This window comes from Aythya fuligula, chromosome 4, assembly GCF_009819795.1.
Source record: "Aythya fuligula isolate bAytFul2 chromosome 4, bAytFul2.pri, whole genome shotgun sequence".
In the NCBI taxonomy this organism is placed as follows: domain Eukaryota; kingdom Metazoa; phylum Chordata; class Aves; order Anseriformes; family Anatidae; genus Aythya; species Aythya fuligula.
The window spans coordinates 42,775,435-42,788,406 of record NC_045562.1 but is presented as its reverse complement, the minus strand read 5'-3'; the positions used below and the strand labels follow the sequence as shown (position 1 = coordinate 42,788,406).

Genomic DNA, 12,972 nt, shown 5'->3' with positions numbered 1-12,972 from the left:
ATTAAAACGACAACATATATAGAGAGAGGGCTTAGTCCTGAGTCTTCTGAAGTTCGTGGCAAAGATTATTTGTTGTAATAATGATGTTATGATTTCTCAAAAATGTTCATTCTCGTTAGAAAGCCCCTAGCCATCTCCATGAAACATCCTAAATGCTTACTGTTCAAGAGAAAGTCTGTTGCAATAGTGAGTATATTTGGTGAAGCAGTGTGATTCTGACAGAAACAAGACTGGAAAAAGGTCATGGAAGCCTTAGGGCCAGAGATGAAGCAAATCTATGTTGTCTTTGCTCTGTGTGTGCAATATGTGCTTTCATAACTCTGTGCTTTCTATGGCATACTGATACCACCACACCTGTAACAAAAACTCTATGTACCAGTAAGAAACTCTTGTTAATGTTTGGAAAAACAAAAGATAGAATTAAAAGGGATAAGGAAAACTATAAATTTGCAAAGTGAGTGAGTGCTAGGTAACAAAATGAAAAGGGTGTAACTGTTTTTTTTTTTGTTTTTTTTTTTTTTTTTGTTTTTTTTTTTTTTCTGGGTGGGAGGGGGTACCTACAGTCCTCAGGCAAAGGAATTGCAGTAGGAGATGTTATCTTCCTTTAGTGCTCTATTTCCTATCTGAAATTAATAGGGTGTAGGATTTTTGTTATAATTGATATAATCATTTGTGAGTCTGTTTTGTTACACATGTGAGTAAAGAGCTCTGTACTGCTCCATGAAGTCTGGCTTACTTTATGATGTTTAAATAAAAATCTACAATATATTAGTAAGGTAGACAAAATACTATTTACTTATTTTTAAATGTGTGTGTTTTCTTGGTAGCTGAAATTTTCAACCCAATAGCCAAACTAGTATTCAAAGCAGAGAGCCCATGAAAGGGCTAGGACTTTGCATCCTTTTCTGTAGAATCTGATATTTACGTATAACTCCCCAGGGAGAAAATTTTAGTGACTTCAGATAACTTGTAACAACTGGCTCTAGGATACACAGGCTTTGCTTTGTTACACAGATCTCAAGCACTGGAGAAGTGCTGAACAAATAATTAGAAAGTCTGTAACACAGCACAAGCTCTGTTCATAGTAGGCTTTATTGGTGGTGATAAAAATGAGGGTGGCATTATACTCATCAGTCATTGATTGCTCAGATACAGAGAATGTTAAATTTGGAGAGAGATTTCAGAGGAAGTTCCCAGCAAAGCTGTCATCCATCTGTGGTGTGCATGGTCAAGCCTCTTTAGGTTGGATTCTGCCACCTTTACTGAACGTAGTGCTGCTATACTGCGAAAAGAAACTTGTTGGAAAAAATTGCGGTCTGCTTAAAGGTGGCAGAATTGGGTATTTATTTAGGTCAAATAGGCTTGTGTACTTAGAGACCTAGGGAGCTTCTGTGATGTACTGGCTAAGTGAGCGTGGTATGAAGGAGCTACATTCCGCACAGCTGGGGAGAAGCTGAGACAGGATAGCTGCACGTGCTCTGAGGAGGTGTCTGCTGGCATTTTATGGTGATCTGGAGACAATTGTGTGGACACAGACTTTTTAATAAAAAGATCTGCAGAGTCTCAAATGAAAAAAATACAACACCAAGCAGCAACAACAACAAACTCATGGAAGGAACCCAGCACAGAAAAAGAAAGATTTCCACAGCCTATGCTTACTAATAAGGAGGTTCTGGAAACAAATGAAGATCGCCTACTACCTAGGCCAGCCCTTGGGTTTCTGTACTACTGTGAAAGAGTTTGGGGTGAATTCAGATCTCAGGTGTTTTAAAAGATAAAACAGTACATTTTATTGCCTTGAAACTTGCATGAACCATTTTGGGGAATTCAGCTTGTCTGTTTCTGTTAAGTAGAAGGGCAAAAAGTCAGTCTGGTTTGTTAACTAACAATAAATGTGTTTCTTTTTTTTCTTTTTTCTTTTTTTTTTTTGCTAAACAGGTGCATATTGTATGAAAATAATACAGAACACATGTGCAAGGATTCCTTCAGGTAACTTTATGCTTATAGCCAAAATAAATTGCAAGATAGTTTTCATTTCCATTACTTCTCTTGGTCTTTTTTTTTTTTTTTTTTTTTCCTACAAGGCACACTTCCACTAATTAAAGGTAATTCTTGCTAATAGAAGCTAATAGAAGATAAATTTTCTGCAGTGTTGCCAGTCCTGAATAGTTGTGGAGAAAGATTCAAAATCTTGAATCAAAAGTATTTATTGTATCCTGTAGCGCTACAGCTAGTTTTGTATCTATAAGATATGTGAAGATGCATTGTACATTGTCATCTGCATTTCCAACAAGCAAGTAAGAGGTCAGGTTAGCAACATATATCCCCTTTTGTGCATAACTGCAAGATTCAAGGGAGTGGTATAGCTCCAGAGCCTCTGCCAGCAGGTGTGATAAGCTGTGAGGTGATGTATACATAGTGCTCTGTGCCAGACTGACAAACTCATGCGCTGAGGGATAGTGCAAAGGTTGTGCAACATGGGGGCAGCATGTAGCTGCTCCACCAAGAAAATTCCCAGGGAAGGGTTGTGGCCTATCCTGCTTGTATGCTTCACAGGGCAACATCATGCTGTGTAAGCAATTCATCATCACATCCTGGGGCCATCTCCTCAGTGCCAGTTACAGCCCTGGGACTGGAAGGGTTATTGTCTGATTGGGTAGAGGTTGTCCGTTGTACAGGAGCCCTTTTCTACCTGCTTCCTTGAGTCCTGCTGTTTATGGCTGGCCTTGGGGCTCATACTTTTGTTTCTGTGGACAAATTACAAATGCAGCTAGGACAATTGGGATCTGAATTACTGCCAATATGGTGTGTGTGTGACAACAGCCTGGTGCAAACCAGATTCTTGTCCATGTCAGATAGTATTGTGTGATAAGCCAAAATTGTAGTCTACAGTGGCCTTACAACAGAGCTGGAGAAAGGCATTAAATTGACTTCCAGCTTAGTATGGTTGTTCAGTGTTTTTTATTTATATTTTATTTTATTTTATTTTATTTAGGCCACCATGAGTGATATAGCAAAGAACAATGCACACCGAAGTTGCTGAGTTTTAAACGTATGTTAAATTCTCCACTCTATACAAGTTGTACCATCCAGCAGCTGTGTTTCCTCTTTTGGAGAGTTAATCTCACAAATTAGCATTACAACAAAGCCTGAAGAAATTACTTCTCCTTCCATTTCCTCTTCTTTTGTGGTAGATCAGTTATTCACAGCACATTCTTCCTTTCTGGAACCAACTCTTTGTTTTGCAAAACCTCGTTCCACCCTTGCTGTCTAGTAGAGACCTGTTCCAAGCTGTGTTCCACTGGCTGGGAACAGGTACAGGCAACAGAAATGCTTTTCTTACAAAACTGTCTTTGCAAGTATTGTATCTGCTCCCCGCCCTACAGAAGAAAGATTTTGTTGAGAATGAGTATAGTTATATGCACTTCCCTTGGGAAATTCTCCTTAGCAGCTTCAAAAGCTATTACTGAAAATCCGCGTTTGATGAAGTAACCCATATATCAAAATGAGTGAACATCTTTCTCAGATATCTTCTACATGATCTGTGACACTTCAGTGCTTATCGTTTGTGCTACTATGGGAATGCATTTCTAAAGTAGCATACATTGTTCTGATTTTAATGATTCCAAAGTCTTGAGTCAAGTCTGTGAAGTATGTTTTGCTTAACTGTAGCTTGTATTAAAGAGTTGCCATTCTTTCAGAAACTGGATTCCCTGTTAGTGATGGAAATTACACCTTTCATCTCATAACCAATAATCATAGTAACTATTATCTATGTTCTGTACATTTATTTTGTGTGGTATCATTGACTATTGAGGTATGCATCAACTACAGGTGACTGTCCCAATGCAAATGCATGGATGTTCCCAGGATCTGCATTGCCTTGTGTAAGTTTCAAGAAGAAAATTTTTGCTAATGTAGAAGACAAGGAATATTAGAAATGCTTGACAGGAAGTTGGATAAAAGTCTCACCAACCACTAGATTTTTTTTTTTTTTTTGTGGAATGGAAATAGAAAATATGTTTCAAAGGAAATGACTATGCATGTGATTCAGGCTCATTGAGAAATTTGTTTACAATAAAGTATTACATTTTACTACAAAAATAGTATGAAACAGAAGACATAGTTTTGTTGAAGGCAGAGAAATAAATGGGATTAAGATAAAAATAATGATTATATATTAAAGCCAGTAACCTCTGTGTCTTATCCTTATGCACCTGTCCTGGTGACGTAGGTGTAGATAGTTTCTAGATCACATTCCTGTTATATATAAACTGAACATGCTTTTTAATGGTCTGAGGGCTTGCTGAGAAATTGGTTTGTTAAGGCAAATAAAAGAAGATCTCATTAGTCAATTATTTCTTTGTCTAAAAGAGGTCATTAAATTTGATGATAGAAACTGTCAATATATAAAAATATACAACTGAATGGAAGGTGAGAACAAATGCTGACAAGTGTCAGTGCTCTTGACAAGACACAGGACTGAGCTTAGCAAATGGCTTATAAAGCCCATTTAGCAGGAGGACAGTAAAATCCTTCCTTTAAGGTGGCTTAGTTTTTTTTAGTAAACATTTATGTGGAGACAGGGATCTACCCAAATAGGTGGGGGTGCTTGCTTTTACTAGGCACTGCAGACACCACTGCAATATAACTTTAGTTTATTATGGTACTAAAATGAAACTTTTTTGTTTTGTTTTGTTTTGTTTTTTGTTTTTTTTCTTTTTTTTTTCTTTTTTCCTCTTGAAATGAGGTTTGTATCTACCAAAAGGGGGTAGCCATTCATTTCCTATACTGGCTATTGTTTTTGAAAGACAGTCATCTCTGTGTCTTTTTTAAAAGCATGAGTTCACTATGTGCTAAATGGCTGCAAGGGAAAATATGTTATTGGTTGAGAGAGGAAATTATATGTTTTTATATATATAATTACAGGGGTTGATCAGTAACTCACAACTACAGTAGTCCCACTTAAAAAAATGTTAAAACAGCTACTCCATTCTTTGTCTTCATTGATTAGCTTCATCCAGATGATAAAAATTAGTGATGGACAGCCACAGAGCTGTCCAGCTCCCTGAGGCAAACAACACAAGAGCTGTCACAGGTACAGAGAAAGCCTGGGTTAGGAGCCGTCCTTCCAGGGTGGGGCACTGATGCCCTAAGCAGCAGATAACTTTGGTGGCCACAGGGCAGGATGGCTAAGGCAGGGTATGCCCCCAAGAAACCATTCACTCTGTGGCTGGTTGTGGGTGTTGGGTAAGTGGCATCCCCAGATCCATTAGTATCAATTCTCCAACAAGGCAGCTGATGATGTTGGACTAAGATGGGGGGCTGTCTTGGAGGAAGCAGGTACTCTGATGTCCTGTCCTCCTTGTGTTCACCAGCAGTGTATCACCATTACTTGTGGAAACAGTCCATTGAAAATTACTACCAGAATTTTTTCTGACCAGATCATTATTTGTTTACAGAAAAGGAGGATGTTTTGTAATATTTATACATTTTATATAAAACTGAATGGGGGTAAAGGTTTTGCTGCATGCAGACTCTCATTTGGACTCATTTAAAGCTCAACTTTAAATTCATGAGTTTTATTGGAAAAATTAATAATCTGAGAACACTTACAAATCAGTGCTTTTAAAAACAGTTTTACAACAGTGTTTGAATCTCATGTAAGCTTTAGATCAATTCTTTATTGATTTTATTCAGCTGGGTCTTTGGATAGAGTTTGTAGATGAAATGATATTGTGAGCAGTTGAATTTGTCTTTGCCTTCCTATAACAATTCTTGTGCTGAGAAAAATGAGACATATGCACTCTGTTGTCAGGAGCCTCTGTTAACAGAAGTCCTCTCATGTCTACTTTAAAAAAATAAAAAATAAAAAATAAAAAAAAAGGAAAACAAGAACAAAGAACATAGGTTGCCATTACAACTCCTGAAACATAGGCTGACTGGTCCTAAAACAAGGTCAGGTGTTGTGGATCTGGCTGAATGTTTTTCGCTATATTTATCTCATTCCAAGACAGAACAACAACACAATCATAAATGGTCTCATCTATCCCACGTTAGCTAGGCCAGAAACCACTGGTCATATCATAGTTATAACAATTGTCTGGTAGTTCAGTCTACCATAACATGCTTAACTTTAAACCCATAACTTTAAACTCCAGCATGGGAGTTCTGTTCAGAACAGACCTTTATGACTTCAAGCCATCCTAATCCTTCTGAAGACAATTACTAATCTAGAACTTTCAGATGTTTCATGTCTTTTGTAGCTGCACAATTAAGCATTATACAAAGTGCTTAAAAATGTATGGAACAACTGTCTGTGGTTAATAGCTAACAACTGAACAAAATGAGAGCAGCAAAACAGCAGGTAAGTTAGGAAGACGTGGCAGACTTGCACAGAGAGTGAGGTCTGCTTCTTAGTGGATGAAACAGACAACTATTTACTATATTTTGAGAGCACCTGGCAATAAGTCTATTGGCTATCAGGACAACTTAAGTGAAAGCGGTGTTTATTACTGTGCCATGTTAAGTGGATTTGAGTGCAACAGAAATAAACAGAACAGCCTCTGGAAAAGTTTCAAACTGGTGAGTGCTCTAGTGTTGCAGACAGCTCAGGCCATTTATTAGAAGCCAACTAATCAGCACAAATGACAATATGAGCTTTTATGTTTGTTGGTTTCCTTGTAAAGAAGGTAGCTTTCATACAGATGTATTAGCATGAAGTTATGTCCTGTTTCACTTGAAAGCCAACTCTAGCTTGCCCATCTGACAGATCCTATATCTTCTTTCAAATGCACTCATTTGCTTTTCCTCTTCACAAGGAAAACTCTTCTTTGCTTCTCTACTTTTATTTTTTTTCCCTTGATATTAGCTAGACAGTTCTGATTCCCTATAAGTGTGGTAAACCATTCTTATTTTTTTTACTTAGCATTGTGATACATGCTGAGAAATTTCAGAAGGGGTATGTAAAATGGATTGCATGCTACTAATTCCAAATGTAATAATCTTGCAATCTTGTATCTTGCTTGCAAAGGATACAAGATTTGTATATTGTCTCTTTTCTGAGATTAGAAGTCACCTTTCTAGCCCTAGAATATGCCTCCCATTACTTCTAGCCAAATATCAGTTCTTCATTTCAAATGATGAACGTCAAATCATTTCTGAGTCCAGCAGGTACCTGATTTACCCGGCGCTGCGATTTCAAGGAGTCCAAGATAGAAATCCAAGACTTTGTTTTGGGGTTGATGATGATGGAGAGTTCGTAAAACAACCACTTAGCCTCTCTGATCCACTAAAAATTCTAGGTAAGATGTGGAAATTGTCTCTATAATGCCTTAAAAGTTCCCTGTTGCAGACAGAAGCTTCGTGGTGGGAGAAATCTCTTGTAAACATTTTTTTGTCAGTAGTCTCTTGTGACAGTTGCAGTTGCTCTCCCTGAATGTGACATGGAAAGATGAGCATGGATAACTGGGAGAAGGCTGTGGTAAAGACCTCATTCTGCTGCCCTTACTCCTCTTCTGCCTTTAGATTCCTGATTTACCTTATTCAAGTGGTAGAAATCACTGCTGGCCCTGGAAAGAATTCAGGCAAAAAGTGATCAAAAATGAATAAAAGTAAAATCAGTGAATATAAACAACTTCAGGATTTTTAAACAATCAAACAAACAGAAACCACCACCACCACAACAAAAACCAAACGTTGTATTTTACTATATTGCCCTCTGTAGTTAAAATTTGAACATTATAGTTTTCATTTTTAAGAGTTAAGAATTTTACCTTGAAGTCTAAGAACAAGTTCAGGAGGTTTGTATTAGATACCTTTTCAAAAACTTTGGCTGCTATGAGTATCATTACGCAAAAAAGCAGCATGTTTACCCTTTAATGGCATGATATGAGTCTAATTTTGATCCTTAGCAATCTCTAATTTTTTCATGTAAAATGTATTTGCATCTTTAGTTTATCATTTTGGGATAAAAGTTTGGCATCTATTTGGCTTTGAAGTCCAAGCATAGTATTTCATTCCTTTGGTTTTGCTATGAGATTCATATTGTCTAATATACTATTATTATTATTTTTTCTGTTATCTTGTTAATTCATTGTATTTATTCTAGGAAGAGATAATGGCATTTTGATCAATGATACATTCCTACTATCAGTTACAGAGTCTTCTGGAGGTTTACAAATAAGAAAATTTAATAGATGCAGTGTCTCATATGCAGCTAATTGGTAATGTGCAGTAACTTATCAGATAACAATTATCCCCAGTAGTTTTACACAGTATTTCTGGAAATCATCCTTTGACACTTTATTTAGAGCATCTGTCAGCATATATGTCATTAGTCTCATCGGGTCATCACTCAGCAGCCACCATTCCCCAGTCTGCAGAAAAAGGTAAAGAAGAAGCCTGCTAGATGATCTGTAGCCCAGCTTCTTGAAAGATATCTGCTTTCTCCTGTCAGATTTTTTTGGGGGTCTTGTTGCCTTTTATGAAAGTGAAAGCATATACAACATTGCTGCCTACTTACCTTCAGTATTATTATTGAAATATTTGGTGATTGTGATTAAGTTGTTCTAGTGATTAAAAAAGTAAAAGAATTCACTAGACATGGAATGTATACAAAGAATACCTTAGGCTGGAAAGGAACTCCAGAGAATTAGTGCAATCCCCCTGCTCAATACGGGTCCAACTTGACCAGGTTGCTCAGGACTGGTTGAGTTAAACTTTGAGCATCTTCAGGGATGGAGATTCCTCAGCCTCTCTGGGCAACCCATTCCAGTGATCAATCTTGTGGTTAAAAACTTTCCTTATACCTGATCTGAACTTTGGGTGTTACAACTTGTATTCATTGCTTTTTGTCCTATGTTTGTGCTAACCTCTAAACTGGGGACATCAGACTTTGTAAGAACTCTTACATGGGTGTCTACTGGGGAAGGAAAACAGGTTATAGAGACCACAAGGATAAAAAAAAATACAAATGTGGGGGAGTATCAGGTGCACTTGTTGAGTCTAGTGTGGCTGCTGAAGGGAAGGGATGAATAAATGAATCTGCTTTCAGGAATTGAGAATGATCAGAATTAGGATGGGTGTCATAAAGTAAAATAATTTCTAGGCAATATATTAAAGCTTTCCTTGCCTATTTCCATACCAGAGAGAGACAAAGCTTCCACATTTCCCAAGAGACCAGAAATTCCACCAAAATAAATTCTTATTGAAGTGGTTGAGAAAATAATGTGTAAGATATTACATTCTAGTTTTGATTAATTTTCTATTTCTTACTGTATGATAAAGAAATTAAAATAATTTTGTACAGCAAAACTGATGAGAAACATCTTTTTTTCTTTCCCTGTATTTGTTGGTAAATACTAATTTAATTTCAAAGTGAGATATTACAGAAATGGATCTATTTCTGCAAAATGTGTTTCTGCTAATGGTCCATAGTATCTGTTGATAGATATCAGAGTAATTGTACTTTATACTATGCTCTTGAAATAGAATGGGAAACCTTTGCTAGTGTGCTGAATATTAAATACTCGACCATGAAAGGGATTTTCTCTGTGATGCCTGAAGTCTCCCTAGGCCATGAAGATTGTTGTTCCCTTTCTCTCTCCTTTTTTAAATCCTTCAATGACTGCATTGCATTCTGCTAAGTCTAGCTGTAAAGTTAATGACTAAAATAATGTTTTGTTTTGTTTTGTTTTCTTCTTCTTCTTATTTATTTATTTAAACAAAGTGTAGTTGATAAGAGGATGGAGAAAAGAGAGAGGACTGAAAATGTATGGTCTCCTAAGTGTACTGAAAGTGAAGTGTGTATGCTTCTTACATAGTTATCACCACTGTGCAACATTAGCTTCTATTTCAATGTTGTAAACTATCTTAATACAGAATTTGTGAGGTTTTGAGTGTTAAAAGCCAAAGGCTCCTCCCTGAGTTTTTCTATATTGTAAATTATTATTATTATTTTTGCTTTAAACCAGTGAAGATTAGGAAAGTGTGCTTAAAGTGGGATGCCAGTTTGACATGATGACTTGAATGACATGTTGAATTGCAACTAAGAAGGCTATGCAAAGTGGTTCTCTGAAGTGTCTCATGCTTATAAATTTAAGCAGGTAAAATTTGGATATTTAAGTCATTTTGGAAGATTTTGTCAGGGCCCCGCTTCAGCAAAGTCCTTAGCCCTATGTTTCACTGCAGGTAAGGGAACTCACTATGTACTAATGCAGTGCATACCAAACATTTGTACTAGAACTAGTACTAGTACATGTACTACAAACATTTCCAAAAACAGTTGCTGAATCACTTTGAGGCTATGGTAATTCCAAAACCTAGCAGTTTATTGCAGACAGACTGAATTGTTGCAGCAGTATTGAAAAGTACTCTACACCATGGTTCATCTGAACCTTTTTGTAACATTTCTTGTAGACTTTTCCCAGACAACCAGCTGGTGAGAAACGTATGTTGCATTAAAAAACCTTGCAAAGAATTTAACCACAAGCAAAGTTACAAAACGAAATCCACCTTAAGGGGAAATGAGAAACAAAAACAAAAATCCAAGCCTGGCTCATAATGTTGCTTTTCTGTATCACAAACTCATTATGAAGGTAGCTTTTACTTAACCTCTTAGTTCTCACATCACTCATGTTAATGGCCAAGTTTCTGATACCGGTGACATTTATCAACTGATCATCTGTGACTTCATGAGTCACTGTCTCTAGGCTCGACATAAACCACTCAGACTTTGTGGTAGGGTCACCTGGACTTTGTCACTACTTAACAATTGAAAAAGAACAGTATTTTCTTAAAACACAGGCCAGGCCCTGCAGTGATGTAAATGAGCACAAGAGAAGCAAAGTCAATAGAACACTGATGTTTCCTATAGCTCCAAGGCAGTTGAGCAAATGGTGAAGCTCTGTTTTCCCTCTGGTTTCTTTTCTTTGCTCATTTGTTCTTTTGGTCTCTTCAGTTTAATCAAACATACCTAGATTTATGCAGTAGTTATGATATGATAAGCAGCTGTCCATTTATTGCATCTGAATAGAAGGATGAACTGACCATATAATAGATGAAAACGGTTTTCAACTGTTTGTTTTCTGCTCTAATGTAGAAGTAATGACAAGGTTATTTGTTTTTCTGCCTTTATTTATTTATTTATTTTAAAAAGGCCTTCTGAATGCAGGGAACGAATATTTTGGTACTTTATTCAGAGTATAGGAGGGTAATGTAATAGTAGACTATAGGAAGGGTTCTATTTACTTCACTTTTTAATGCTGAATTGAATTTTAGGTTTGCAAATGTTACAACTCAGTGTATAAGTTTGGATTTTGGAAGAGGAAGAACTTTCGCCTAGTCCAATGGCTAATATTTTCCTATCTGTGATGAAAATGCTGTGGAAAAAGAGAAGTGAAAAGGCACCATCTCTTTAAAGACAATTCATGTCTTGCTTCTTGTGCACTTTAAATTGTTTATCAAAACTGGAAATTTCAAACTGCCATTGTCCCCTTTAAACAGATACGCTGCACTCCACTGTAGAGCTCTCAGACAGCCAGTAGGGCTCTGGGTGGCAGAGGGCCTGATTGCAACTTGGGGGCCAAAGTTTAACTATGAACCATAGCAATTGGCAAAATTTTGTTGTAATTCATCCCACGTCATGGTGGCTAGTTTGTAAATACATACTGACTTTTTTTTTTTTTTTTTTTCTCGGATCACCTGGGGCTCCAAGCCCTAGAAGGTAAAAAAGGTTAAACCTCTGGAACCATTTGAAAATTGCAGTTCTCTAAGGGTTCTTCCAGACCCCTGAAGTAAAAGGTATTGATGGCATTCAGAAATTTATAGTATGTGAACTTTCATCTAATTGCCCAACATGTATCCCTTTAGTACGTGCAGACATTAAAATATTAGACTAGATCAGAAGAATCAGACCCCTGGCTCAATGCAGGGAGTTTCTCATTGCCAAAATACTGTCTGAAACTGCTACAGGGAACCTTGTACCAGTGCTAGTGTGCAACTACTGGCTAGTCAAAGGGCATGCTTATCCATGTGACTCTGCTACTGTAGTTCAGTCCTGTCCTGAAATATATGTCACAGGATCTTTAAAGGACCAATGACCAAGAAGTCACCAAACAATCCTTTCAAATTATTCTGTTGACCAAATTAATACTTAACTCTCCTCTAAAGATAAAAAAGGCCAAACTAATGTTGAATGCCATAATTAACTCCATATGTTTTGAGGCATTAGTGTAGAGTGAAATGACCAGAAGTATACTAATAAATAAAGACCATATCCTGGTATTGATCTGCATGTGGTACTCACCGCTGAAATCAATAGGGAGCACTGAAAAAATCAATGACAGGATATGACTCTAAGATAAGCTAGTTTCAAATTATTCCGTCTCTTTCTTCTATGAGAAGACAGGTTATTTTGTGTTATCTAACTCCTCAAGCATCCTCAAGAAGTTTGGGAAATTGGTAAAAAACAAAAGAAAAGGAACTGATATATAAAGATTTGCATGAAAACAAAACAAAACAAAACAAAAACGTGTTTTGTAAGATACTGAGTAGTCATTGCTTTTTAGTGTCAACTCTATGAATAAAGAATTTAAATGGCTTCTTGTAATTGAGACTGAAAGATCCAGAATACCTTGGGGAAGAGAGTGATACAACAAAAGGAAACTGTTTATGTGCACTTCCTGCTAGCATTTTTGATAACCTTTCCCTGCATTATAACATGGTGTAAGCTCTATAGAAATGAGGCCTCCAGGCAATTGCTCTGCATGAGAATTCAGTCATGTGTTGAGAAAATGGGGCTAGAAAGCTCAAGGGGCAGCATACCTTATTTTCTGAGATATATTTTCACAAATGAACACAGTATAATGTATTATTTTTTTTCTCCAGTGGGTAGTAAAAAGGCCTGTTTTTGCAACACATGGATCGTGTTTCTTGGCTATATGTGCTTGTGTTAGGTCAGTGCTTTGTGGG

The 12,972-nt window shown here is 36.9% G+C and overlaps 1 long non-coding RNA gene across 1 annotated transcript in view; it reads left to right on the top strand.

The window, feature by feature from the left end:
• Window positions 1–12,972, top strand: part of LOC116488710 — a 156,397-nt gene that overhangs the window by 117,541 nt on the left and 25,884 nt on the right. The window contains exon 3 of the long non-coding RNA XR_004253215.1: window positions 7,171–7,304. This is a non-coding gene — a long non-coding RNA (uncharacterized LOC116488710). The remainder of the gene's footprint in view (window positions 1–7,170; window positions 7,305–12,972) is intronic.